Source organism: Pelmatolapia mariae, linkage group LG16_19, assembly GCF_036321145.2.
Source record: "Pelmatolapia mariae isolate MD_Pm_ZW linkage group LG16_19, Pm_UMD_F_2, whole genome shotgun sequence".
Classification (NCBI taxonomy): Eukaryota; Metazoa; Chordata; class Actinopteri; order Cichliformes; family Cichlidae; genus Pelmatolapia; species Pelmatolapia mariae.
The window spans coordinates 4105631-4131314 of NC_086241.1; the positions used below are offsets into that span (position 1 = coordinate 4105631).

At 46.0% G+C, this 25684-nt stretch overlaps 2 long non-coding RNA genes and 1 pseudogene across 2 annotated transcripts; 1 reads left to right on the forward strand and 2 right to left on the reverse strand.

The window, feature by feature from the left end:
- The first annotated feature begins 347 nt into the window (after window positions 1-347).
- On the forward strand, window positions 348-25684 carry LOC134646405 (extended synaptotagmin-3-like; annotated as a pseudogene).
- On the reverse strand, window positions 7385-8258 carry LOC134644850 (uncharacterized). Its single transcript, XR_010096499.1, has 3 exons — window positions 8140-8258; window positions 7976-8035; window positions 7385-7483 (listed from the first exon to the last, which is right to left on the reverse strand). It is a non-coding gene; the product is annotated as an uncharacterized LOC134644850 (long non-coding RNA).
- On the reverse strand, window positions 17206-18079 carry LOC134644851 (uncharacterized). Its single transcript, XR_010096500.1, has 3 exons — window positions 17961-18079; window positions 17797-17856; window positions 17206-17304 (listed from the first exon to the last, which is right to left on the reverse strand). It is a non-coding gene; the product is annotated as an uncharacterized LOC134644851 (long non-coding RNA).

Below are 25684 nucleotides of genomic sequence, written 5' to 3' on the forward strand. Positions count from 1 at the left end.
TTGCACAACAGGATATGTCCATGTGGAAATTTAAACTTTTATTAAATTAAAATGCATCTATAAAAGTCACACATGATGTTGTTGTTGAAAATTATGTTTACAGTGCAATTTCTTTTTTTAAGCTGAACACATTCTCCACATTCCCCTCCCCAAGTACGCCTACCTGCACTTAAGAAGTTTCATCACGGAAGTTTTGGGATTACGATAGTGGCTGAGTGAATGCAGTAAACTGGTTTGTCTACTCTTTAAACCAAAGTAAGACACAGGAAAACTCATGTGTTCAGGCATTGATCCAAAATAGGTTTGCTGAACGTTTGGCAACGGGTCCTCACGGGGAGTACGACCCGATGGCATCCACCGGACAGTTGCCTCCAAGCAACCCAGCACAAGGAGCAAGGTCCAGGGAGAGTCCATTGATCAGCGTGAAAATGTTCAGCTCCTCAGCTATCACTCAAATATTAATTGATTTCCTGATTTACTGCGGAAGAGCCATGCTCATCTTCTACCCGGTGTACCTGACAGGTTATCTGGGCCTCAGTATCAGCTGGGTACTGCTGTGCATGTTTGTGCTCACTTACTGGAAGAAAAATCGCCAGTGGAAGGACGCCCGAATTGGATCAGCCATTGAGTTAGCGGACAGTGAAATAGAAGTGGTCAACACTGAGCTGAAAAGTGCTTTACAAATGGCGTCCTGGGTATGTAATGAATTAATATGTTTACAAAATGAGACAGTTGATGGGCATCTTTATTGGGGCGATCTGTGTATGCTGCTTTGCTTTAAAGCATTTCAACAACCTGGTACCAAATGTATGTAACTGACTTGTGGGAAAAAAAGACAGGTGATAGAAAATAAGATAAGCTTCTTCTTATGTCACAGGATTTCAAAATGTACAGGAGATGTGCTATTAGATTAGATTTTACTGATGGCTCCAGTTTGTGTCTTGTTTGTGTGTACGTGACTAAGAAAGACAGAGAAGATGCTTCTGCTGATAGTGACAGACTTCATGGATTTAAATCTAAATTACAAGTTTGACTTCATGTACGATTCCATTTAAATACAGAAGGCTTAATAAATGTACGTTGAGTTGTGAGTTTTTGTAAGACTTAAAATAAATTATACCATGCTTATCCTCCATATCCATTTTATTAAAAAAATACCCTAAATGTTGTTGAATGAGAAATATCAGGGTAATTTCTTTGAGTTGAATCCACCACTCTTAAAATCTTTTCATTTTTTCATTTTATTTTATTTTAAAGTTTTTATGATCTGTTATTAAGATTTAATGACAACAATAAATCTTCAACATCATTCTGCATACTCACTGTGTTGTACAGACAGTATTAATTGAAAATTTGATTCCAGACGCACTTCTATCTCTAACTTTGTTTTGTTTTTTTCCCAAAAGGTGCAATACACTGATGTAGAGAATGTTCAGTGGCTTAACAAGGTACAGTATTAAAGTTATTTTGCCTAACTTACCTCAGGTGAGGTATGTAAGTCCCAGCAAAATGTTTTTGTTTCAGTGATCTATGATTTTTGTTTTATTTTAATCAAGACATTGGAGAAAAGTGTAGTAGCAAACGGCAGTTTGAACAGAGGATCAGCTCGTGTCATTAGCCGGCTAAACAACACGCTCCTAATCATGATTTTTATAGAGTAAAAAGCTTTAACAGTGATATTTCAGTAGGTAAGTATAATAGGTATATTTCCCGCTCGCCCCTGCGGGTGGTCTATCCTTCAAGCTCAGGTCCTCGACCAGAGGCCTCGGAGCTTGACGGTCCTGCGCAGTATCTTAGCTGTTCCATCAGAGATCTCTGATGTTATTCCCGGGATTTGGTGGAGCCACTCGCCTAGCTTGGGGATCACTGTACCTAGTGCTCCGATTACCACGGGGACCACCGTTACCTTCACCCTCCACATCCTCTCGAGCTCTTCTCTGAGCCCTTGGTATTTCTCCAGCTTCTCGTGTTCCTTCTTCCTGATGTTGCTGTCATTCGGAACCGCTACATCGATCACTACGGCCGTCTTCTTCTGTTTGTCTACCACCACTATGTTAGCCACCACCATTTTGTCCGTCTGTTTCTGGAAGTCCCACAAGATCTTAGCTCGGTCATCCTCCACCACCCTAGGAGGTGTCTCCCATTTTGACCTCGGGACTTCGAGGCCATATTCGACACAGATATTTCTGTATACTATGCCAGCCACTTGGTTATGGCGTTCCATGTATGCCCTGCCTGCTAGCATCTTGCACCCTGCTGTTATGTGCTGGATTGTCCCTGGGGCATCTTTACACAGCCTGCACCTGGGGTCTTGCCTGGTGTGATAGACCCCAGCCTCTATGGATCTTGTACTCAGAGCTTGTTCCTGTGCTGCCATGATTAGTGCCTCTGTGCTGTCTTTCAGTCCGGCATTGTCCAACCACTGATAGGATTTCTGGATTACAGCCACCTCCTCTATTTGCCGGTGGCACATACCATACACAGGCCTGTCCTGGCATGATGGTTCCTCATCTTCCTCCTCTTTCTTGGCTTTCTGCTGCCTGAGGTATTCACTTAGCACGCCTGATGTCTTCGTGGATGTTCCTTGTCTCATCTTGGACCGTGTGCTGACACTCACCAGTCCCCAGCCTCCTTCCTTCCGCTGAGCTTACAGACATACTTACAGTCCCAAGTCCAGCTTACATGCTGGACTTGGGGTGAAACCCTCCATGCATGGTCAGGAGCTTCCTTGTCTTTATGTCAGTGGCTTCTATCTGCTCCTTTGGCCAGCTTATTATCCCAGCAGGATACCTGATCACGGGCAGGGCGTAGGTGTTCTTACCGTTCAGCTGACTCCTCAGGAATTGCCTGACCCTCTGCAGGCACTTGGTGGTTGCAGCTTTCCTAGCGGCCTCTTCATGGTTCCCATTTGCCTGTGGGATCCCCAAGTACTTGTAACTGTCCTCAATGTATGCAGTGTTTCCTTCTGGTAGTTCGATTCCCTCAGTTCTGACTACTTTCCCTCTCTTTGTTGTTGTTGTTGTTGTTATCATCCGACTACGTTTCTCCAGTCCGACTGACATTCCGATTTCATTGCTGTATATCCTGGTGGTATGGATCAGTGAATCGATGTCTCGTTCACTCTTGGCATACAGCTTGATGTCATCCATGTACAGGAGGTGGCTGACAACTGGCCCACTTTTCATCAGGGTGCCCTGGTTCCTCAACACCTGACGCGGACATTGTTGATCTGGGTGACGTCCGAACCGGCATCCCTTCATATTTATCTGTCTCGCTCATGTCTGCGGTAGGCTCGCTTAGCATATATATATATATATATATATATCCTGAACAGTTTCTTCTCCAGATTTGACACCACTACCTGCGGCACAACCATTGCTCCTCTCCAACTACAGGAGCAGCATCAGCCCCTGATCAGCAGCTCTACCAAGTGACTTCTACTCTTAATAGAATTAACACTAATAAAGCCGCAGCCCTGACACACCTGCAGCTGAGACTTATGTTAGGATGGTGTTCGTGGACTTTAGTTCACCATTTAATACAATCATCCGAGACAAGCTGATAGTGAAGCTCCACAACCTGGGACTTTCAACACCAATGTGCCTATGGATCAGGGACTTTTTCACCAACCAATCTCAGGTGGTGAGAATAGTGAACAGAATATCCACATCCACAGCTATCCACTCCTCAAACACGGTTCTGAATTTTGCAGACGACGCTACCTTAGTGGGTCTCATAACAAACAATGATGAGACTCTCTACAGAGAGGAGATCCAGCACCTGTTCCAGTGGTGTTTACTGAACAATCTGGTGCTTAACATCAGCAAGAGGTCATAGTAGACTACAGGAGGTCCAGGAGAACAGAGCACCCATCTCTCCTCATCAAAGGGAGGTGCTGGAGGGTGTGGATAACATCAAATTCCTAGGCCTCCACATCACCTTGGATTTTTGGTCACTGAACACCTCCTTTCTGGTTAGGAAGGCCCAACAAAGACTCTTCTTCCTCTTCTACTGAAGAGGACTCTCCGCCCAGTTGCTCAAGAACTTTTACAGAGCCATGATCAAGAGCATCCTCTGCCACAGCATGACTGGGGCAGCTTTTTCAGAGAGATAATCTTGAATCTGGAGGAATGGGCTCTAGGCCGTCATGGACTCCAAACTAGATAAGCTAACAATCAAATTGATGCATTTCAACCCCCTTATATCAAATACAGTGGAACCCCGACTTACGAAATTAATTCGTTCCCGAGGGTCTTTCGTAAGTCGAAAATTTTCGAAGCACCCATCGTGCCTTTTGAGTGAACGATAGGCTATAGGCTAATTGCTAACTGCAACAACAATACGTCGTTCAAGTGGAACAGCGAAGCACAAGTACAAAAGCCAAGGGGGTTGTCACATGATTCAGAAGGCATTGTGGGCATTGTAGGCATTTTGGGCTCAGCCAATCAGAGCCAGCGGATTTCGTTACGCGGGCATTTTGCCGTAACACGGGCAGAAATATTGCCGTTAAGTGCCTTCGTAACTTGAATTTTTTGTAAAATGGGGTATTCGTAAGTCGGGGTTCCACTGTATGTGATAATACTGACAGGGCTGATAAAATCCACATCGACAGATAAATATGTTGGTAGGTTAGACTAATATATACGTGTCATTTTCAGGGCTAAGTCTCCTATAACAAGTTGTGTTTTTGGTTTTTGATTAACACACAAGTAGCTACCCCTTTTGTCTTTACTAAAGACAAAATATTAAAATAAGTTGTCATTTTAAAAAGTTAAATAAGCCATTTGATACATTAAGCCTCTTTGTTTTCACCTCATATAAGAGAGCAAGTAAAATTCTATGTACTATGTGATCTCATAGGTGCTGAATCAAGTTGCGCTAAAGTGGTGTGGGGTTTTTTTATGTGTTCAGGTGTTGGAGCAGGCGTGGCCGTTCATTGGGATGTACATGGAGAAGCTACTTAGAGAAAAGATCCAGCCATCCATCAGAGCCTCCAATCCTGCACTCAAAGCGTTCACATTTACCAAGATCCATTTTGGATACAAAGTGTGTGGTTTTGATTTATGCACCATTTTTATTTGTTCTGCTTCAATATTCAGTGACATTCATCATTGGAAGTGCGTCACAGGTGATATATTGTGGTCAAGTGATTTTTTAAAAATTATTTCGTTATTTTCAGCCTCTCAAGATCACTGGAATAAGAGCATACACACATGAAGTGGAACATAGGGAAGTGATTCTAGACATGAATATAAGGTTGGTCAAACACATTTTTTCACCTTAGTTTACAAAATAGTGTGATGTTTTCTCTTGTCATCATTTATGTCTGACCAGCTCAGTTTACTCTCCAGTTATGATGGTGATGTGGACATCAGCACTGATGTAAGCCTGGCAATCACAACTCGTGTGAAAGGACTTAAAGTGAGCATCTAATTTTTCTGTGTTCTCTCCATCGTCTATATCATATGCGTACTGTTCATGTAAAACTCGCTCTGAATCTTCCAGCTCCAGGGGATGCTGAGGATCATTTTAGAGCCTCTTATTGGTCAAGCACCACTGGTGGGAGGAGTCACTTTTTTCTTCATTCGCCGCCCTGTAAGTGGCCAGAGACTTTCTCAGAGTCTTATTATGACTAGTGGAGCCTTGTAGTTAGTAATGTTTAAAACTCTAAAAATTTCTTTCAGACTCTGCACATAAACTGGACTGGTATGCCAAACCTTTTGAGCATCCCTTCTTTAAGGTCTCAAATAATATTTGAAATATTTGAAATGAATGATTTTATTACTCGGTGTTTACTTGTTTGGTTGCTGTCCTCTCTCATCACATCTTTCACCTCACAGTTCACTGTCTGAGGAGACGATCTTGGATGCTATAGCTTCCATCATGGTGTTGCCCAACCGCATGTGCATTCCCCTCATAGACAAGGTCAAAGTGGACCAGATGAGGTTCCCACTTCCTCGTGTATGTTAAATATTTTTGCAGTTATTTTCATCTAATAACTTGCAGCTACAGTAAGCAGCAGTGCACATTAAAAAACAGAATCCTATCAAAATAAAAAGTATAAAAAATTTTAATGTTGTTTTGACTATTGCTAGTTTTTTGCTCTTTCAGTTTACCTGACTGTTAATGTCAATACTTGTGCTTTTTCTTCTCAGGGGGTGGTGAGGGTCCACTTGTTGGAGGCCAGAGATCTGGTGGCTAAGAACACACATGTGATGAATTTAATGAAAGCGAAATCAGACCGATATGCCACACTGAGAGTGGGCAGCACGTATTTCAAAAGCATGACCGTCAAAGAGAATTTGTTCCCAAAATGGAATGAAGTGTATGAGGTACACAAACACACTGCACTTATCCACACTTTGATTCAGTAATGGATTACTCTTTGATTATGACACTCTTTTTTTCCCTTAACAAAAAAAATGTGTCACTTAATTCTCATGGACAAACTTGAAAACACAATTTTGTGGAGTTTGTTTGCATTTTTGCTCAGTATCTTATATTCAGTTTTCTTAATGTAACCTGCTAAAACCTTTCCCATAATGTGTTTTGGAAATTCCATTCAAGTATTTTGATTAAATTTTACTGAAAGACAATTAAAACATTGTTGTTGTTTTTGTGTCTGCAGTTTATTGTCCATGAGGCCCCGGGGCAGGAGCTAGAATTGGAGCTGTACGATGAGGGCGCAGACAAAGATGATTGTCTTGGAAGGTAAATCGAATATTAAATGGATTTTGGCCAAATTCTTTAGGCAGCATCTGCCAATCAGTCATCAGTAGATTTCTGGTTGTAGTGCCTCCTGTAGTCACTGATGTCAACAGATCCAACTTAAAGACAGTTTTATCACTCAATATTCAACATATTTGATTTTTGTCCATAATATGTCATTTACTTGTATAGCACTTTTCTGGTTTTAATGGCCATACATGACTAATTAAAGCTTTCATGGTTCTGGGTCGTTTGACCCAGCATTTTCTGTTTCTGGTGTTTTTTGTATTATGGTTTAGGTTCTGATTCCTTAGTTGTGCTGATTATTATTATTGTGATCCTTATGTTAGGGTAGTGTGACCAAGTGGTCGGCGGGGTTCCAAAAGAAATAATAAAATGACAACGCCACCTGGGGGGAAATTCTAGCCCCCAGGAAATATGAACTATAAAAATAAAATGTAATTAAAACAACGCTCGCACAGGTTCAAGGATGCACACTGAGGCCAACTCAAATATGAACACAATTTTATTTATTAATGTAAAATGAAAAACAAAACAACAGCGCACTGAATATCTAAAACGGCGTCCCAAATTACAATAAAAATAAATACAACTGGGACTTACCAGCAGCGGTGGACCAAAAGAAAACCACACACAAAAAAAAAAAAAAAAAAAAACCTACTATAGTCTATTCACCTGGTGCTGTACAACAAAAGAAGTGTGGAAAACGACCCGCCACCTAAGGTCCCACGGCCGCTGGTAGATCCTCAGTTCGCTGAAATAAAAGCACAAGATAAACACATTAAAAAGGATAAAAACATGGGACATCAACAGGCTCTCAACTTTCGCTCGGTGAACCAGCCCACAGTTGGTGCTGGGTCCGATTGTCCTTGGTCTGCTCGGTCTCACACAACTTCCCACAGCTGGGAGAAAGGGGAAAGGCAGTACCAGTTCGTATAACCGGCCCAATATACGGCCGAGAATCGCCCCGGCCAGCCACGAAAGCTGGAGCGAACAATAGTCCAAAAGGGCGTGGCAAAGCAAGCTACAAGGGAAAACTGGGCCGCCGCAGATTAACCGTAATATAACAAAGTCAACAAGACAAGACAGCAGCAGGGCAGGTGCCCGACTCTCTGCGTAACCAAAGCAGGCGGTTGGTCCCCGAAAGGGCACGGCAGCAATCAAACCCTACAAATAAGAAAAAGGCAAAACTAACCTTAGTCTTCTTTAATTTACAAAACTAGCAGCTATAAAATAAGCGGCTTACCCCAGAACTTGGAGGCGCTGTACTGCACGGCGGATGCACTCACGCGTCTCCTCACCACGGCTGGAGCAAAGGAAAGAAAAACAGCCGCGCTGTAGCGGGCCGCAGAAATATAACTACTAATTGCCGACATTAGGGAGAAATCAGAAATCGAAGGGGAGACCTACCTGTAGCAATCGCACGACCTGATCGCCTCAGTAATTTAACCAACAGCCAGCGTCTACCGCTATAGCGTACCAGAAGCTCGGGAGGAAATAATCCAACGAGAAAACCCGGCTTCCCTTTATACAGGTAAACGCCGCCCTGTAATCAACATACAGGTGGGCTCCTAGTTGACGTAAGCGCGCAGCGGGAGCAAGCACAGGAGAGAGAAAGAGAGAGAGAGAGAGAGAGAGAGGAAAAGCGAGTAGCCCCTCCGGCTACATCTACCCCCCCTTTTTGTTCTGTCCACCAGTTCAGAAGTTTTGGCGTGAGATATGTGAAGACTTATCAAAGTGTCTGAAATGTAACATTCCAACTTCTCCTTTAGTATGTTTGTTGGGCAGCTTAGATAATGTCACTACGGAAAAGAATATAGCCCATATGGTTTTCACTGCCCTATGCATAGCCAAGAAAACAGTCCTCATGAACTGGAAAAATAAAAATAATCTTAATTCTAACCAATATAGAAATTATCTATTAGATTACATTAGTCTTGATACAGCCTCTGCCACCACATCAGATCAATTGCTCTGGGCTCCTTTGATCAGCTCCATCACCTAGTGGGGGTGGGGGGCCATAGTTTGGTCCCACCTTCACTGTTGTGATTGGTGTGGGGGTAGGGACAGGCTTAGGGCGTCGGGGGGTTCCCCAGGAGCATCTTCCTTGGGGGGCTCAACCCGGGGTAGCGGTCATGGCCAATTAGGGGCTCTGTTGGCTCTTAGGTGACGGTTTCCTCGTGGCTGCGTGCAGCGGGGCTAGGGGAGGGTCTGTGCTGACGGACGTGGGTTACTGACCTGGTAGCCTGGCTGCCCCTGGGTGGGTCCGGGATGGGCGTGAGGTTCTGGGGGCGCTCCGTCTCTGGGCTGGGGCCCTGGCCGGGCCTCAGGGGCTTGGGTCCTGGTTGGTGTGTTGCCGAGGTTGTGGGCGGGTGGGTGTATGGGGGCCCGGCCCTGGCGCGGGGTGCCGCCGGTGCATCGAGCCACCTGGGGGGCTCTTCAACTGGTGGGGGAGGTTGTCACATCTTGCAGGAGCTTTCCTCTCTTCAGGAACTCTCTCTGCAGGAGGGGGAGATACAGGAGTGGTGGAGGAAGATCTCAGCCTGGGCGTCTATTGTCTTGTGTAGTCTGGAAGATGAGTGGATGATGGGGTGGGTGCAGTTTTCTCTGTGGTGGGGTCGGGTGGATTGTCCCGGGCTCTGTGGGGCCGGGGGGCGCTGCTGCACTGGGCCCCGGTCCGGATGGGCCTGGGCCCCCTTTCCCTGGCGGGTTGCACAGCATGGGGGTGCCTACTGGGGTCAGCGGGGGAGCTGGCCCCAGGGAGGGGTCACTTGCCCCTCCCTTCCTTCCCTCCCCATCTCCAGCGGCCTCCCTCTTCCCGCTCCACCACAATCACCCACACATGCAGGGCCTTGGGGTAGGGGTGTGTCACCAGGGTGCAGAGGAGACATCCCCCCCCTCTGTCCCCTTCTGGCTGCCTCTGCCTCAATTTTATCCCACAACTTAGACATTCACATTACTCACACCCTCATTACACATACATATAGGATCTTGGAGGTGGGCACGCTACACGGATTCCAAACTACCATCAGGGTGTACACCTCACCCCTGGCGTCGTTGCCCACCTCTCAATTTTAAATACATGTAGACATTGAGGGCTAGCAGGAGGGGCTATATGCTTACCTGCTGCTCTGGCAGGTGGCTCCATGCCCTCCTGGGTTTTAAATGCACCTTAGAACACACATACATCAACAGTACATATGAGCGGGTGGAGGGAGGTTTGGAGTCTTCCTACACCCCCGTTCTCTGCGGCCTGCTGGAGCAGGGGGGCTAGGAGGAGGAGTTGGCCGTCCGACTGGGGTCTGGTGTATGGGGCCTCCCTGCTGCTGCGGAGTCGGGGCGGTCTACTTCTCCCCACCGCAGGGAAAAGGGTTACACCACCTGAGTCTGGGTGCAGTTTCCCCCTCCAGGGGCAAGGGTACCTAGACTCGGGGCTTAGAGTACGCTTGGGGAGTGTGATTGTGTGTACAGCGTCTCTCTATGTCTGTCTCCACGTTGGGTGAGTGTTGAGCAATTGTATATGAGAGCATGAGGGTGGGAATAGATGTTTGTATCTGTGTGTGCCTGTTTGTCTGTGTCTATATGTCAGGTTGGGTATCAGACGCCACCTCTCTGAGGACATCTCAGGCCCTCCAAGGTTTGGAGGCCCATCTCCCCCCACCACTTCCCCTGCCGGTGGCGGACGCCCTCAGACATCGGTGCGTTGGTGGTTCTCTGTCTCCGGGGGTGGGCGCCCAGGTACCCACCGGCTCACTCCTTGGCGGCTGCTTATTGGGGCCTGGAGCCTGGGGCTCGCTCGGGCCACTTTGGGGATGGGGTGCCCTCGGCCTCACGGCCCGGGGCTCGGCCACTCAGGCACAGCTGGCTGCCGGCGGAGCTCACGGGCACGTCACTGCAACCCCCCCTGGCTTCTGCTCCGCGGCTGCTGAGTGACCCCTCATCTGGGACTCTCCTCAGCTCTTTCTGGGATAGTGGCGCGGCTGCCCCTCTGTTGGTCTTCCTTGGTCTCTTGTGTTCTGGGGGCCTCTGGATGTCTGGAGTCTTGATCTCCTCCATACCTGCTTCATGCCCTGGAGGTCGGGGCAGTGGCCCCCCACACCCTCTAGCAGATCATTACATGAAGGAACCTTTTAAAAACCAAGCGCGTTCATGCTCACAGGTGTACACACGGGTGATCACACACACAAATTACACCCTTTTTGGCTCCTACCTCAAAGCACACTGTGCGCTGTCGATCTCACGTGCTGCACAATAATGTTTAATATTTAGTATTTACTGTCATATTCTCATATATCATTGTGATCTTGTTTATTACTCTCGTTTTCTTCTGCTTGCTTTCTTTTTTCTTTCTCAACAGGTGATCCAGGTGATCGATATATGTATTTTTTGTCTGCTTATTCTGTTGGTTTTTGTTTTTTGCCCTTTTTCCCCGTCCCTCTTCTCAGGTTTTTTTCTTTCCCTCTTTCTTTCTCCACATTCTCTCCTCCAGTCAAGTCTGTCCCGTATTCAGCAAGTGAAAATAAAATAAACAATAAAAAGTTGAATCAAATGGACCATTACGGCAAGGCTGGGATGGTCCATTTGGTAAAGTAAATCCGTTGGGCATCTTTCTTCGCCTTTAGACAATAATTCTGATGGCAAAAGAACCAAACGGGACAGGTTAAAAAAAAAAAAAAAAAAAAAAATGTATTGGCGCCCCGACAATAACTCGAGGGAGCTAACACCATGGCCTGAATATGGCAAGCTGAGCATTGGCGACTGGGACAGATTCAACAGGACGTGGCAAGTGATGTACATTCGAGTGCTGACCAGCTGTCGAACGTGCTGTTCTCCGCAAGTGTGGCCCACTCACCTCAGACTGTTCAACAGAGCCTGAGGAAGAACCTGGGGGAGCAGAGGTCGAGGGTGCTACAATCACACTGGGAGTAGACCTGAGCTCCACCGATGGAACTCTAGAGGCATCGGAAAGTGACGCCACGGGTGCTACAGGGTGTGAGGATACCTCAGGAACAAGGAGCCACAACTCGTCGTCGCTCAGAGAGGTCCGCTCTGAGTCAGCAGGCACAGGTGGGGGTGGAACCTGTGGACCAGGTGTAGGAGGCCCTAGGCTGACCTGTGCCTTTAACATGTCACGATGGACATGTCGAACCTTCTCCAAGTCTCCCACAGGGGCAATGGTATAAACAGCCCCATTGTCTTGGGGTGCCCTCAACACCTGATAGACGACTGAGCTCCATAGGTCCTGAATCTTGTGCCGGCCCCGGGCGCTGTGATCACGAAGATACACCAACTGACCGACTTTGAAAGGAACAGGGTGGACCCTTTGGTCATGCCGCGCCTTGCGACGGTCAGCGGCCAGCAGCAACCGTGCCCGAGCTCCCTCAAAAGCCACCATTAACCTGGCTTGATGCTCAACCACCCAGTCATGGACCTCTCCAGGCACTGGGTCCTGAACACGACCTAAAAGAAATTCAATGGGCAGCCTAGGATCCCTGCCAAACATCAGGAAAAAGGGCGACTCTCCCGTGCCCTGATGGGGCGTGCTATTATAGCAGTCCAGTCGCGTTTCCGAGATGACGGCAGGGTCCGCAGGAGGTTGTGGAGGGTCCGATTAAATCGTTCACACTGCCCATTACCTGCTGGGTGGTAGGGGGTTGTACGGGACTTAGCTACCCGATACAACTCACATAACTGTTGCATCACCAGACTCTCAAAATTTCTACCCTGGTCAGAGTGGAGGCGGCTAGGAACGCCAAACTTAAAAAAACCACTCCGTCAATAGGACCTGGGCCACAGTAGAGGCCCGCTGGTCCCGGGTAGGGACTGCGACAGTGTATTTGCTGAAAACGTCAGTCATGACCAGGACGTTTTCGACTCCACTACGAGAAGGTTCCAACAGTGTGAAATCTATGGCCAGAATTTCATTCGGCCTGGATGCCAACAGGTGGCCCATATAACTATGAGGCCCCAACTCTGAGTCCTTCGCGACCTGACAGCGTTCACAACGCTGAACCCATTGTTTGATGTCAGAGGACATCCCGGGCCAATAGCAACGCTGCCGGACTAGTTCAGTGGTACGCTCAATACCTTTGTGCCCATGGTCCTGGTGCAGCTGCCTCAAGGTCTCCGGCTTCAGAGCCTCTGGAAGCACAAGTTGGATGGCCTCCTCACCTCCACCCGGACGCAAAATGCGGCGATAGAGGATGCCATCCTTCTCCACCAGACGATCCCACTGACGCACCAGAGCCAAGACTGGTTTGGGGACCTGACTCCTTTCTTCTGAAGAGGGCGGGGACTGCCTCTTCCAGTATACCAGGAAACCTTTCAGGAGGGGGTCAGCCTCCTGTAAAGCACGGATATCCCCCGGAGAATGAGACGGGAAAGCCCCAATCTTTAACTGAGTAACGGCGGGCAGTACCACTGGACACTGAGCCTGCTGAAGCGAGGCCGGGATGGGAGTCCCAAGCGACACGCCCTCGACCAGGCTAAAGCTCGTCTCATACTGTCGGGAGAGCGCATCAGCATTCCTATTACTGCGGCCTAAGCGATACTTAATCTCAAAATCGAATGCCGCCAGCTGGGAGGCCCACCTCTACTCGGTGGCACCCAGCTTAGCTGAAGAGAGATAACTGAGTGGATTGTTGTCGGTGTAAACCACACACTTATGCCCCAACAGGTACTCCCGGAACTTCTCGGCCATGGCCCACTTGAGCGCAAGAAACTCCAGCTTCATAGAGCTGTAATTGTCCATATTGCACTCGTGGGGCCGAAGACCTCGACTGGCATAAGCCACTGGCCTAACAACACCCTCTACGTCTTGGGAAAGAACTGCACCCAAACCACTGTGACTGGCATCAATCTCCAAGATGAATGGACGTGCGAAGTCAGCATACGCCAGCACAGGAGTTTGGCTTTCAGGGCCTCAAAGCTCTCTTCACACTGAGGTGTCCAAATAGCACTCAAACTCTGTCCCGAGCCCTTCTTTGCCTTGGTGCCAGCCAATTTAGCCACCACTTGATGCAGGGGAGCCGCCAATGTGGCAAACCCCTCCACAAAGCGCCGGTAATAGCTGGCGAAACCCAAAAAGGATCGCAACTCCGACACGGAACGAGGACACTGCCACTTGGCTACTGCGTCAACCTTGGCTGGATCGGTAGAGACACCCTCACAAGAGATTACATGGCCCAAGTAGTTAACCTTCTGCTGGAAAAAGGCACACTTTTCTAGCTTAGCCTTGAGCCCCTCTTGCTGCAGCCTTGTCAACACCATCTCCAGCCGTTGCAGGTGCTGAGAAACAGACGAGGAGAACACAATGATGTCGTCTAGGTACAGCAGTAGCAACTGGCACTGCTGATCCCCGAACATCCTCTGCATTAGGCGCTGGAAGGTACCAGGAGCATTGCACAGCCCGAATGGCATACGATTCCACTCGAACAGGCCAAACGACGTGCAAAAAGCGGTCTTGATCTTATCCTGCTTAGAAACTGGTACCTGATTGTACCCACTGGCCAGGTCGATGGTAGAAAACCAGCGTGCGCCAGCAAGGGCATCCAGACTTTCCTCGATGCGAGGTAAAGGGAAAGCGTCCTTCCTCGTTTTGCTGTTCAGCAAACGGTAGTCAACGCACAGACGGAGGCTTCCATCCTTCTTGCGGACCAACACGATGGGAGAGGCATAAGGACTGCTACTCTCCCTAATTACCTGGGCCTCCAATAGCTGATTGATATGGGCCCTGACGGCCTCATAATCAGAAGGAGGAATCCGCCTATACCTCTGCCGGACAGGTACGTCATCCAGCAGAGGTATGTCGTGTGAAATGAGGTTTGTGCAGCCCAAGTCTCCCTCATGAGTAGAGAAAACAGAGCGGTACTTCTGCAAAAGTAACCGTACCTCATGTTGCTCTGACTCAGCGAGAGCAGACAGGTCAATCGCATCCACCATGTCTTGAGCAGGGCTGCTGGTTGTATGGGAGGAAACTAATGGGAAAAGAGTGTTCCTCGCTAACACCAGCAGGGAGGCTAACAACTGTAGCTTGGCTTATCACTCCTAAATGGGTCCGTGGGTGGAGGACAGCTTCAGCTGTTCCCACATTAGTGACTGGAACATAGGCAACGCCCTTATCCACCTGGACCAAACATGGAGAGGCCAGCAACCCAACTGGCAGCCCGGACTCAGGAGGCTCAAAAAGCACAGACCAACCTGACAACTGCTGTGAACAGGTGGTGGCCACCAGCTGCATGACACCACCAGGTATCCGCACGGCCCGCGGGCCCTGTACCTTAACGGTACCGACAGGGTCCTCGGGGGCTTGGGCTGCAGACTGGTGACACTGATGTAAAGCCTCTAAAACTGGTCTCGGTGCCTGTGACACAGAAGGAGAATTAAACAAGGAGCCACCGAAAGCCCCAAACAGCTCTTGATAACAGCGACGGATGACATTCATTCCTAAAATACCAGGAACAGAGGGCGTGGCACCAGGAGGGTCCTTCACTATGAGGATCCCACAAGAGGGCATTTCCTTGCCACACAGGAGTACACTGAGCTCCAAATAGCCAATGTAAGGAATGGCAAGCCCATTGGCAGCCCGAAGCTGTAACCAATGGCATGACTGAAGGCGTTCTTGTCCCCAAGGGGCAAAATGCGTCAAAAAGAAGCTCTCTGTAATGGTGGAAACCATGGAACCAGTATCCACCAAACAAGGGACAGTCACCCCACTAATCAGCACATCCATCTTTGGACACGATGAAATTAACCTGCCAATCCTATCTTTCTGTGAGCCAGTGAACTCCCCACCTGAACTGTGGCTCTGCAGCTCAGAGGGTTTTAGTTTCCCGACTGGGTAGCGGAAAGGTGATTGCCAACTGCCGTACGAGGAGGGCCTGAATCAGAACCTGCTCTGGTGCGGCGTGAAACCCGCTCCCCAGTGCACTCCCTAGCAAAGTGTCCTGGCTGCTGACACCGGCGACAAATCACCGAGCCAGCCCGTGAAGGCCGAACACCTCTTCGGGGGTTCTGTAAAGAAACCACTGTCTCAGTGAGCTGATTTAACTGCTCTTGCTGGCGCTTTAGGAGTTCCTTTAGCTCACGCCACTCAGACTCAGGTGTACCAACAGGAGTGAACCTAGGGCTAGTGTGCACCCCACACTGGAAACCATACGTTGATGGGTGGGAATAGCCACGGTCGCGAACACCGCCTGAAAACCCTTCTCTTTCCCATCTAATTGCTTCCCCGCACACCTCTAACAAGGTGGCAGTAGGCTCACGGCGAACATATTGTTTAAGCTCTCTGCGGAGAGCACTGTCAGCAACATGTTCTACAAACTGGTCTCGGAGCAACACCTCTGCATTACGCATGCCATCAGGTGCACTTTGTTTCACTTGCTCCATCAGAGCCATTAGCGCTAAGGAAAACTCCTGCAAAGTCTCTCCCTCCCGCTGTCTCCTCGAAAAGAAAGCCTGCTGCAGAGTGACAGGACTGCACATTACCATACAGTTCCTTTAAAATGGTCAACACACGAGCAGGGTCCCCTCGCTCTGAATTAGGGCGAAATTTGATCTCCTCCCTTGCTTCTCCCTCTAAATGGTCAAAAATAAAAAATGCTTGATCAGCAACAGACAGGTGCCGGACACGCATGCACGCTTGAACCTCTTCGACCCATTCAGATATATTGATGCCCGTTCTGCCATTAAACATGGGACATTTACGGTCCCTAGGCACCACGACAAAACGCTCTGTAACGGCGGCCTGGCTACCAACATTTGGTATGCAACCAGCTGGTGCGAAGGAGGCCGACGCAGCACCACCACCACCAGACTCCAGCACAGCGCCTCCATCCCGGCGCAATTGCTCATTATCTGCTTTTAACTGTGCTACCAGGTCTAAGTTGCTGCAATTCTTCCTCCATAATAAATTTTAGACCAAAAAACAGGGAAAATTAAATCGGTAAGGGGGGCTAATTACCCTAGCTCCTCAACCTGAATGCTGCTGTCTTGTCTGCAATCACAACAAAAAAAAAAAAAAAAAAAAAAAAAAAAAAAAAACCCCACACACACACACACACACACACACACACACAACACAACACACACACACACACACACTTTACCAAACCAAAAATCTTCCTCAAATGTGCATCCTGTCGACCAACGCCAAGTATGTGACCAAGTGGTCGGCGGGGTTCCAAAAGAAATAATAAAATGACAACGCCACCTGGGGGGAAATTCTAGCCCCCAGGAAATATGAACTATAAAAATAAAATGTAATTAAAACAACGCTCGCACAGGTTCAAGGATGCACACTGAGGCCAACTCAAATATGAACACAATTTTATTTATTAATGTAAAATGAAAAACAAAACAACAGCGCACTGAATATCTAAAACGGCGTCCCAAATTACAATAAAAATAAATACAACTGGGACTTACCAGCAGCGGTGGACCAAAAGAAAACCACACACAAAAAAAAAAAAAAAAAAAACCTACTATAGTCTATTCACCTGGTGCTGTACAACAAAAGAAGTGTGGAAAACGACCCGCCACCTAAGGTCCCACGGCCGCTGGTAGATCCTCAGTTCGCTGAAATAAAAGCACAAGATAAACACATTAAAAAGGATAAAAACATGGGACATCAACAGGCTCTCAACTTTCGCTCGGTGAACCAGCCCACAGTTGGTGCTGGGTCCGATTGTCCTTGGTCTGCTCGGTCTCACACAACTTCCCACAGCTGGGAGAAAGGGGAAAGGCAGTACCAGTTCGTATAACCGGCCCAATATACGGCCGAGAATCGCCCCGGCCAGCCACGAAAGCTGGAGCGAACAATAGTCCAAAAGGGCGTGGCAAAGCAAGCTACAAGGGAAAACTGGGCCGCCGCAGATTAACCGTAATATAACAAAGTCAACAAGACAAGACAGCAGCAGGGCAGGTGCCCGACTCTCTGCGTAACCAAAGCAGGCGGTTGGTCCCCGAAAGGGCACGGCAGCAATCAAACCCTACAAATAAGAAAAAGGCAAAACTAACCTTAGTCTTCTTTAATTTACAAAACTAGCAGCTATAAAATAAGCGGCTTACCCCAGAACTTGGAGGCGCTGTACTGCACGGCGGATGCACTCACGCGTCTCCTCACCACGGCTGGAGCAAAGGAAAGAAAAACAGCCGCGCTGTAGCGGGCCGCAGAAATATAACTACTAATTGCCGACATTAGGGAGAAATCAGAAATCGAAGGGGAGACCTACCTGTAGCAATCGCACGACCTGATCGCCTCAGTAATTTAACCAACAGCCAGCGTCTACCGCTATAGCGTACCAGAAGCTCGGGAGGAAATAATCCAACGAGAAAACCCGGCTTCCCTTTATACAGGTAAACGCCGCCCTGTAATCAACATACAGGTGGGCTCCTAGTTGACGTAAGCGCGCAGCGGGAGCAAGCACAGGAGAGAGAGAGAGAGAGAGAGAGAGAGAGAGAGAGAGAGAGAGAGAGAGAAAGGAAAAGCGAGTAGCCCCTCCGGCTACAGTAGGTTTAGTTCAGTGTCTAGTCTGCCTGCCGTGTTTCCTGTGTTAATTTGAAAGTCCATGTCTCATGTCAGTGTGTGTAGTTTTGCTTTCTTTTTAAATGTAGTGATATGATTATTGTTTTGGTATGTATTTCTGAGCTACAAAACTGATTAAAATAATGATCTGTCTGAGTTCTGATGTTATTGTACATTTCTTGTCTAATTTAGATATAACCTTGATTTTGGAGAAGTGAAGAGGGAGAAACAAATGGATCAGGTGAGCTTTTTTAACAGTAATAAATAACTAATAGCAGTATTTCTGTGCTAGAGGACATTGCAGGATTTAGGTAGTGTTTGAGCTTCTGTTATAATTTCCTCTAGTTCTAGATTTGTATTTAATCCTTTTGAACATCCTTTTACTCATGCAGTGGTTTCCTGTGGATGGGGCATTGCATGGTGAAGTTCATCTTAAGCTCCAGTGGTTTTCCCTTCAGAGAGACACCAGCCTGCTGAAGGAGGTACAGCAGCTTAGTGTTTCTTTGATGTCACTAACATCAGGATTTTATTATTCAACTTTTAACTGTCGCTGTAGGTAGCTCAGCGTCCAGCTGCTATGTAACTCACGTTCATTCTCTCTCCCAACTCTTTCTTCCAGTCCACAGACAACTTTGCCTGTGCTGTGCTTGCAGTGTACCTGCACAGTGCCACAGATCTACCAGTAAGTATCTTCTAATAGAGAGTATTAGAAGATACTGACGTAAGTCAGTGATGCAAATGTGCTCAGCTGTATTTTTGTACTGCTCTACAAAAAGATGGCCATGAGTCTCGATAAAAGTAGTTTCACTTTATTATCTTCTAATTTTATAAGAATATTTGGCACCTCTGGCAGGTAGCTCCATGCCCTCCTGGGTTTTAAATGCACCTTAGAACACACATGCATCAACACTACATATGAGCGGGCAGAGGGAGGTTTGGAGTCTTCACACACCCCCGTTCTCTGCAGCCTGTTGGAGCGGGGGGGCTGGGAGGAGGAGTTGGCCATCCGATCGGGGTCTGGAATGTGGGGCCTCCCTGCTGCTGCTGAGTCGGGGCAGTCTGCTTCTTTCCACCCCAGGGAAAAGGGTAACACTACCTGGGTCTGGGTGCAGTTTCCCCCTCCAGGGGCAAGGGTACCTAGACCCGGTTCTTAGAGTACGCTTGGGAAGTGTGATTGTGTGTACAGTGTCTCTTTATGTCTGTCTCCATGTTGGGTGAGTGTTGAGTAATTGCATATGAGAGCATGAGGGTGGGAATGGATGTTTGTATCTGTGTGTGCCTGTATGTCTGTGTCTATATGTCAGGTTGGGTATCAGACGCCACCTCTCTGGGGACATATCAGGCCCTCCAAGGTTTGGAGGCCTATCTCCCCCCACCACTTCCCCTGCCAGTGGCAGACGCCCTCAGACATCAGTGCATTGGTGGTTCTTTGTGTCCGGGGGTGGGCGTCCAGGTACACACCGGCTCACTCCTTGGTGGCTGCTTGTCGGGGCCTGGAGCCTGGGGCTCGCTCGGGCCACTTCGGGGGTGGGGTGCCCTCGGCCTCTCGGCCTGGGGCTCAGTCACTCAGGCACAGCTGGCTGCCAGCGGAGCTCACGGGCACGTCACTGCAACCCCCCCTGGCTTCTGCTCCGCGGCTGCTGAGTGACCCCTCATCTGGGACTCTCCTCAGCTCTTTCTGGGATAGTGGCGCGGCTGCCCCTCTGTTGGTCTTCCTTGGTCTCTTGTGTTCTGGGGGCCTCTGGATGTCTGGAGTTTTGATCTCCTCCATACCTGCTTCATGCCCTGGAGGACAGGGCAGTGGCCCCCCACACCCTCTGGCAGATCATTACATGAAGGAACCTTTTAAAAACAAGCGCGTCCATGCTCACAGGTGTACACACAGGTGATCACACACACAAACTACACCCTTTTTGGCTCCTACCTCAAAGCACACTGTGCGCTGTCGATCTTACGTGCTGCACAATAATGTTTAACATTTAGTATTTACTGTCATATTCACATAGATCATCGTGATGTTGTTCATTATGTTGCTCTTTTTTTTTCTTCTGCTTGTTTTCTCTTTTTTCTTTTTTCCAGGTGATCGATATATGTATTTTTTGTCTGCTTATTTTGTTGGTTTTTGTTTTTTGCCCTTTATCCCCGTCCCTCTTCCCCGCTGTTTTTCTTTCCCTCTTTCTTTCTCCCCTTTCTTTTCCCCAGTCAAGTCTGTCCAGCATTTAGCAAGTGAAAATACAATAAAATAAACAATAAAAGGTGAATCAAATAGACCATTACAGCAAGGCTGGGATGGTCCATTTGGTAAAGTAAATCCATTGGGCATCTTTCTTTGCCTTTAGACAATAATTCTGATGGCAAAAGAGCCAAACGGGACAGGCAAAAAAAAAAAAAAGAATATTTGGCACCAATGTACAGTATTAGAGCGCTTTATATTTAACTGAGTGTTGCGCCACTGAAAAACAGGGTAAAAGACAGTAAAAGTGTGTTTATTTTAAATTAAAATTTGACATAGGTATATAAAAAATTCAAGCTTTGTTTTACTCATTAAAAATAACAGAGTGCTCGGCAGCGAGCACATAAATATGTAACTTTCTGTGTGATTGCACATATTGTTTTTAAAACCAGCCCACTGGTCATAATGGAGATATTTTTTCGACTGATATCAGCAGACTGATAAAACTGGCGTCAGTTCTGGGAATGCATTTTGTAATTTAATTTCTGCTGCACTAAAAAAAGAAAAACAAATTACATAAATTTGTCCTTAATGAAAAATTGATAAATCTAGGAAGTTTTGAGATATTGGTTGTTAAATTTCTTTTCTTTCTACTATAAAATTGTCCAAAAATGTAACTGTTTTGAACAATGTTTCAACTTTGCATTCAAGTTTGTGGCTCATAACCAAGGACAGTCGTTATCTTTCATTGGTACTTAGCTTTTCTTTCATTTTTGTGTCCTAGAGTTGATAATGCTTTTGAATGTTGATGTCTCAGTTTGATCAGGAGCTTTGTGTTATCACTCCAAGTGCTCTTGTGTCTGTGAAAGCTGGCCTTTCCCGTTTGTCTGGCACATGCCTCTCATTTTACGTAGCTGTGTTACTGACAGCTGGTCTTCCTCCTGAGCAATGTTCAGGTTACGTTTCCTAGCATAAAGAAAAATGCAGAAAGTGAACATAGTCGGGAACTTTTGAGGAAATTAGAACTATTAAATCTTTTTTTTAAATCAGACACACACTGACACATTACCAAGGTTGCTATACTCACAGATCTTTTCATAGTTACATGCTATTATGTGTGAATCCCATTCATCTTGTTATTTAGGCACTGGCAGGCAAGGAGCATGTTTTCACAGAGACCTGCTAAACATTTCTCAGTTCTGTTGCCTTCAGAAGCATTGCCTCAGATTGCCCTCTGGTGGCCATAGTGTGAAAACGCAATAACACAGTGAAAAGTGTGTGGGAGTATTTTTGCAACGGGCTGTCATTATATCAGATTTCCGTGATTATTGTGATATTCCCCAAAACAAGTGTATTCTTATTTTTGTAGATATTTATTTATTTATTTTATTTGATATCCAAATAGCACCAATAAAACAAAAATGCCCTTAGAGTATGATTGTAAGGCAGTGGAGAGAAGCTCTTCAACCAGAACTGTACAGAAGTTCATAAAATAAACAACTGCACAATTATTTATTACATTATGATATGTGTATTATAAACAGAGAGAAGGTTCAGGTTTGAATCCCCCACCTTGCCAGGGTTTTTCTTTGCAGACTTTGCATGATTCTCCTCATGTCTGCGTGGGTTCTCTCTGGCTTCCTCCCACAGTCCAAAGTCATGCAGGTACCGGGGTTAGGTTAAATGCTTATTCTAAAACAGCCATAGGTGTCAAAGTGAGTGTGAACGGTCGTGTGTCTCTGTGTGCTAGCCCTGCGATAGACTGGCGACCTGTCCAGGGTGTACCCCACCTCTTGCCCTGTGCCAGGTGGGATAGGCTCCAGCCCCTCCCCCTTGAACTGGATAAGTGGAAGAAGATAGATGGATGGTTGGATTCAAGGATAAACTCATTTGTTGGTCAATGATAAAAGCTCACTAATATCTCACAAAACACATTTTGCCTATACCTGAAGAACTCCTAGCCTAATTGTGACAAAATTAATGAAATAAAATATTGGTATGGATGTACACTTACCTGGCTGGCACAGGTTTATATGTGCAAGGGTTTTTTTCTGGTTTAAATGTTGACAGTTGCTCACAGAAACACAAACTCAGCTAACAGTAGTTGTAAACTAGAACAGATGTTCTCACTGCCTCACTGGTTTGTTTTTATTTCAGCTCACAAAGAGAACCACCTGTCCCAACTCCTTTGTGGAAATGTCCATTGACGACGATGTTAAGAAAAGCAAGGTAGGTATTGCTAATACGCCATTTCCACCTTTAAGTGCTTATGTCCTTTTTTGGATTATTTTTCTTCTGTAAAAATTTAAAACACTGGTCAGTTGATCTGCTTCAGAGATTGCAGTTACATCCACACATCACAGTGACCGTCTCGCTTAACTAATGCTCTCTTTCCACAGGTTGCGTATGCATCTAAAGATCCAGTTTGGGAAGAGGGCTTCACCTTCTTTGTGCATAATGTCAGTGCACAGGAGCTCATTGTTCAGGTTTGTCATTTACTCCATACTGTTTGTAATATAATGCATTTAAAACCTTTAATAACCTAATTAAAAAAAGTGATAGCATGTTCTCACATTTTTTCCAGTTTTTAATCAGATATGTTCTTCATACAGTTTTTGTTCTGTATGTCTGTAAACCAATTCAAACCTTGATTTCTCCAGTGTGTTGCCAATGTTGCAACACCATATTCCATCTGATCTCTTCATAAGTTTAATCTAATCTGTGTTTTTATATTTTCTTTGTTCATGTGGTTCAGGTCAAAGAGCCTGAGAAGAAGAATCTACTCGGTGTTCTTAACTTGCCCCTCAGTCACCTCCTCAACACCTCCAACCTGACTCTAGACCAGCGCTTCATGCTGGAGCGCTCTGGAGCAAACAGCCAGATCAAACTGAGGGCCACTCTCAGGGTGGGCATGCAAGGCTAAAGATCTCTTAGCTTTCCCTGTTTTATGTATTTTTGTTGTTGTTTTTGTTCCCCCCGCCCCCATTGTGTTATTCACTAGTACTGCCAATACAATTCCTCATCAGTTCTGATGTAAATCTCACACAGATTCTTAATTTGGAAGAGCCTCCATCCCAGACTATCTTCAGTCCTCCTCCACAAGTCAAACAACAACAGGCCAGAAAATCAGGGTACAGCTCAGTCTCCAATCCCTCCAATGCTCCATCCTCCTCTCACACAGCTTCCTCCAACAATATCCCTGCTGCCTCTACTCCGAACCTGGAGGGAGCGTCACCAAGCGAAGGTTATTTGGCTCAAGGCTGTGGCTTCTCCCAGGCACCTGAAAACAGGAAGCAATCATCTTCATCAATGAACTTGCGTCGGTTTGACTCCCACAGCCTGCTGTTAGAGAACGTCATTGATTCATCGCGATTCGACCTGTCAGATGGAGCCTCCTATCCAGAGTGAGACTTTGTTCTCTGTGTGTCCATTTCTGTCCTCTAACGCTGACTTTTAATATTTTTACAGATATAATGAACTAAGCGAGATGCTGCATTTTCAAAAGAACTGAAAGAAAGAAAAAGTGACATTCCTATATTTATTTTTACCTCTAAAGGGCCATTAGGAATCATCTGGGTTCATTTGGAGAGATTGCGTTGTCTGTACGATATGCAGCCATGAGAAACAAACTCATGGTCTTTGTTAACAATTGCAGGTATGTCACAGCGATCAAGCAGCACCAGTTATGATTTGCATTTTTAGTGTGATGACATTAAACTCCTTTTCTAATAAGCACCATATGTTGAAATAATATATATAGCACATTCACACACTGGTGATGTAGCTTGCCATCACCAGTGTGTGAATGTGTGTGTGTGAATAGGTGGATGACTGAATGTGTAAAGTGCTTTGGGGTCCTTAGGGACTAGTAAAGCGCTATACAAATACAGGCCATATACACATAGGTCCAGGATATTGAAAATATGTCATATAATATGTTAGCAGTAGCTGGTATAAGTCATAAACAGGCTTAATTTAAGAATATTAAGATATTCATTATTTTTGTTTTAAATTATCTGAACTCAACACATCAGATGAGAAAAAGGCAACAATTAGAAATTGTAAATTGCACATATAATATACAGTTTTCTTTGAAAAATTCTCTGTCACGCAGGAATTTATTCCCCTGCAGTGAGAACGGCACAGACTCTTACGTCCGCCTGTATCTCCTTCCTGTCCAAAGCTTGAAGCATCGCAAGAGGACCGGTGTCAAGAAGAGGACGATCAATCCCATTTTCAAAGAAAAGTAAGCGTAATAAACTCATTCTACATATCCCGTTTGTTTTTTAAAAAACGAAGAGCTGGGAGTTTTAAAGTTTGTGCACAGTGTTACTTTCTTTTCCTTTTCTGCCAATCATCTTTTGTCACAGGTTTCAGTTCGATGTGACACTCAGGGAAGCACAAACTAGGAAGTTGTATGTGTCTGTGAAAAGTAACAAGATGTTGGTCTCCAGAGAGAGAAAGGACATTGGCTCGGTATGTTATGCTACTTCAGGGTAAACAGCATTGATACCTTAAAAATAATAAAACTATACAAAGAGGAATATTCCTATTTCTAAATAAACATTTTTATAGTAATTAGAGTGATATATGCTTCTGATAAAAATAATCTTAATTTTTAAAAACATATTAAGAAAAAATCAGTATTGGTGTCATTAAAATTGTAACAAATATAATTAGTATCTAATATAAACAACTCAGAACTTTTTTCTGATACAAGCTTTAAAAAGCAGTTTAATCTATTTGTGATCTATCTATACATACATATGTGGGTTGTTACATTTAATGCAGCTTATTTTGGATAAGTAAAAGACATTTTGTTATATTCCACAGGTAATAATAGATCTCTCACAGATGGATCTGGTCAAAGGCGTCACAGCATGGTAAGATCAAGCTGTGCAGCAGGTTTTTTTTTTTACCTGTGTGACACTCTAGCTGCAAACAAAATGTGAATAAATTCTGTTGTTTTACTCTGAATGGAACACAAAGTTGAGTGTTTGAGTGTCAGTATGAAGCATCTTATGAGGGGCAATATTTCCTTGTTTCTGGGTTTTTGCTAAAATAACCACTTTCAGCACCAAATACAAACTGGTGCTGGTTTCTTTGTTTCTTTGTTGATTGCAAGTCATGGACATGGACTCTAATGTAAAACAATGTGTGGCTGATTATTTGTTTTTAGATATAGTTACGTGAATATTTCACACTTGTTTCTCTAAAGGTATGAGCTCACTCTGCTTGGGCTGAAGAAATCCATCTAG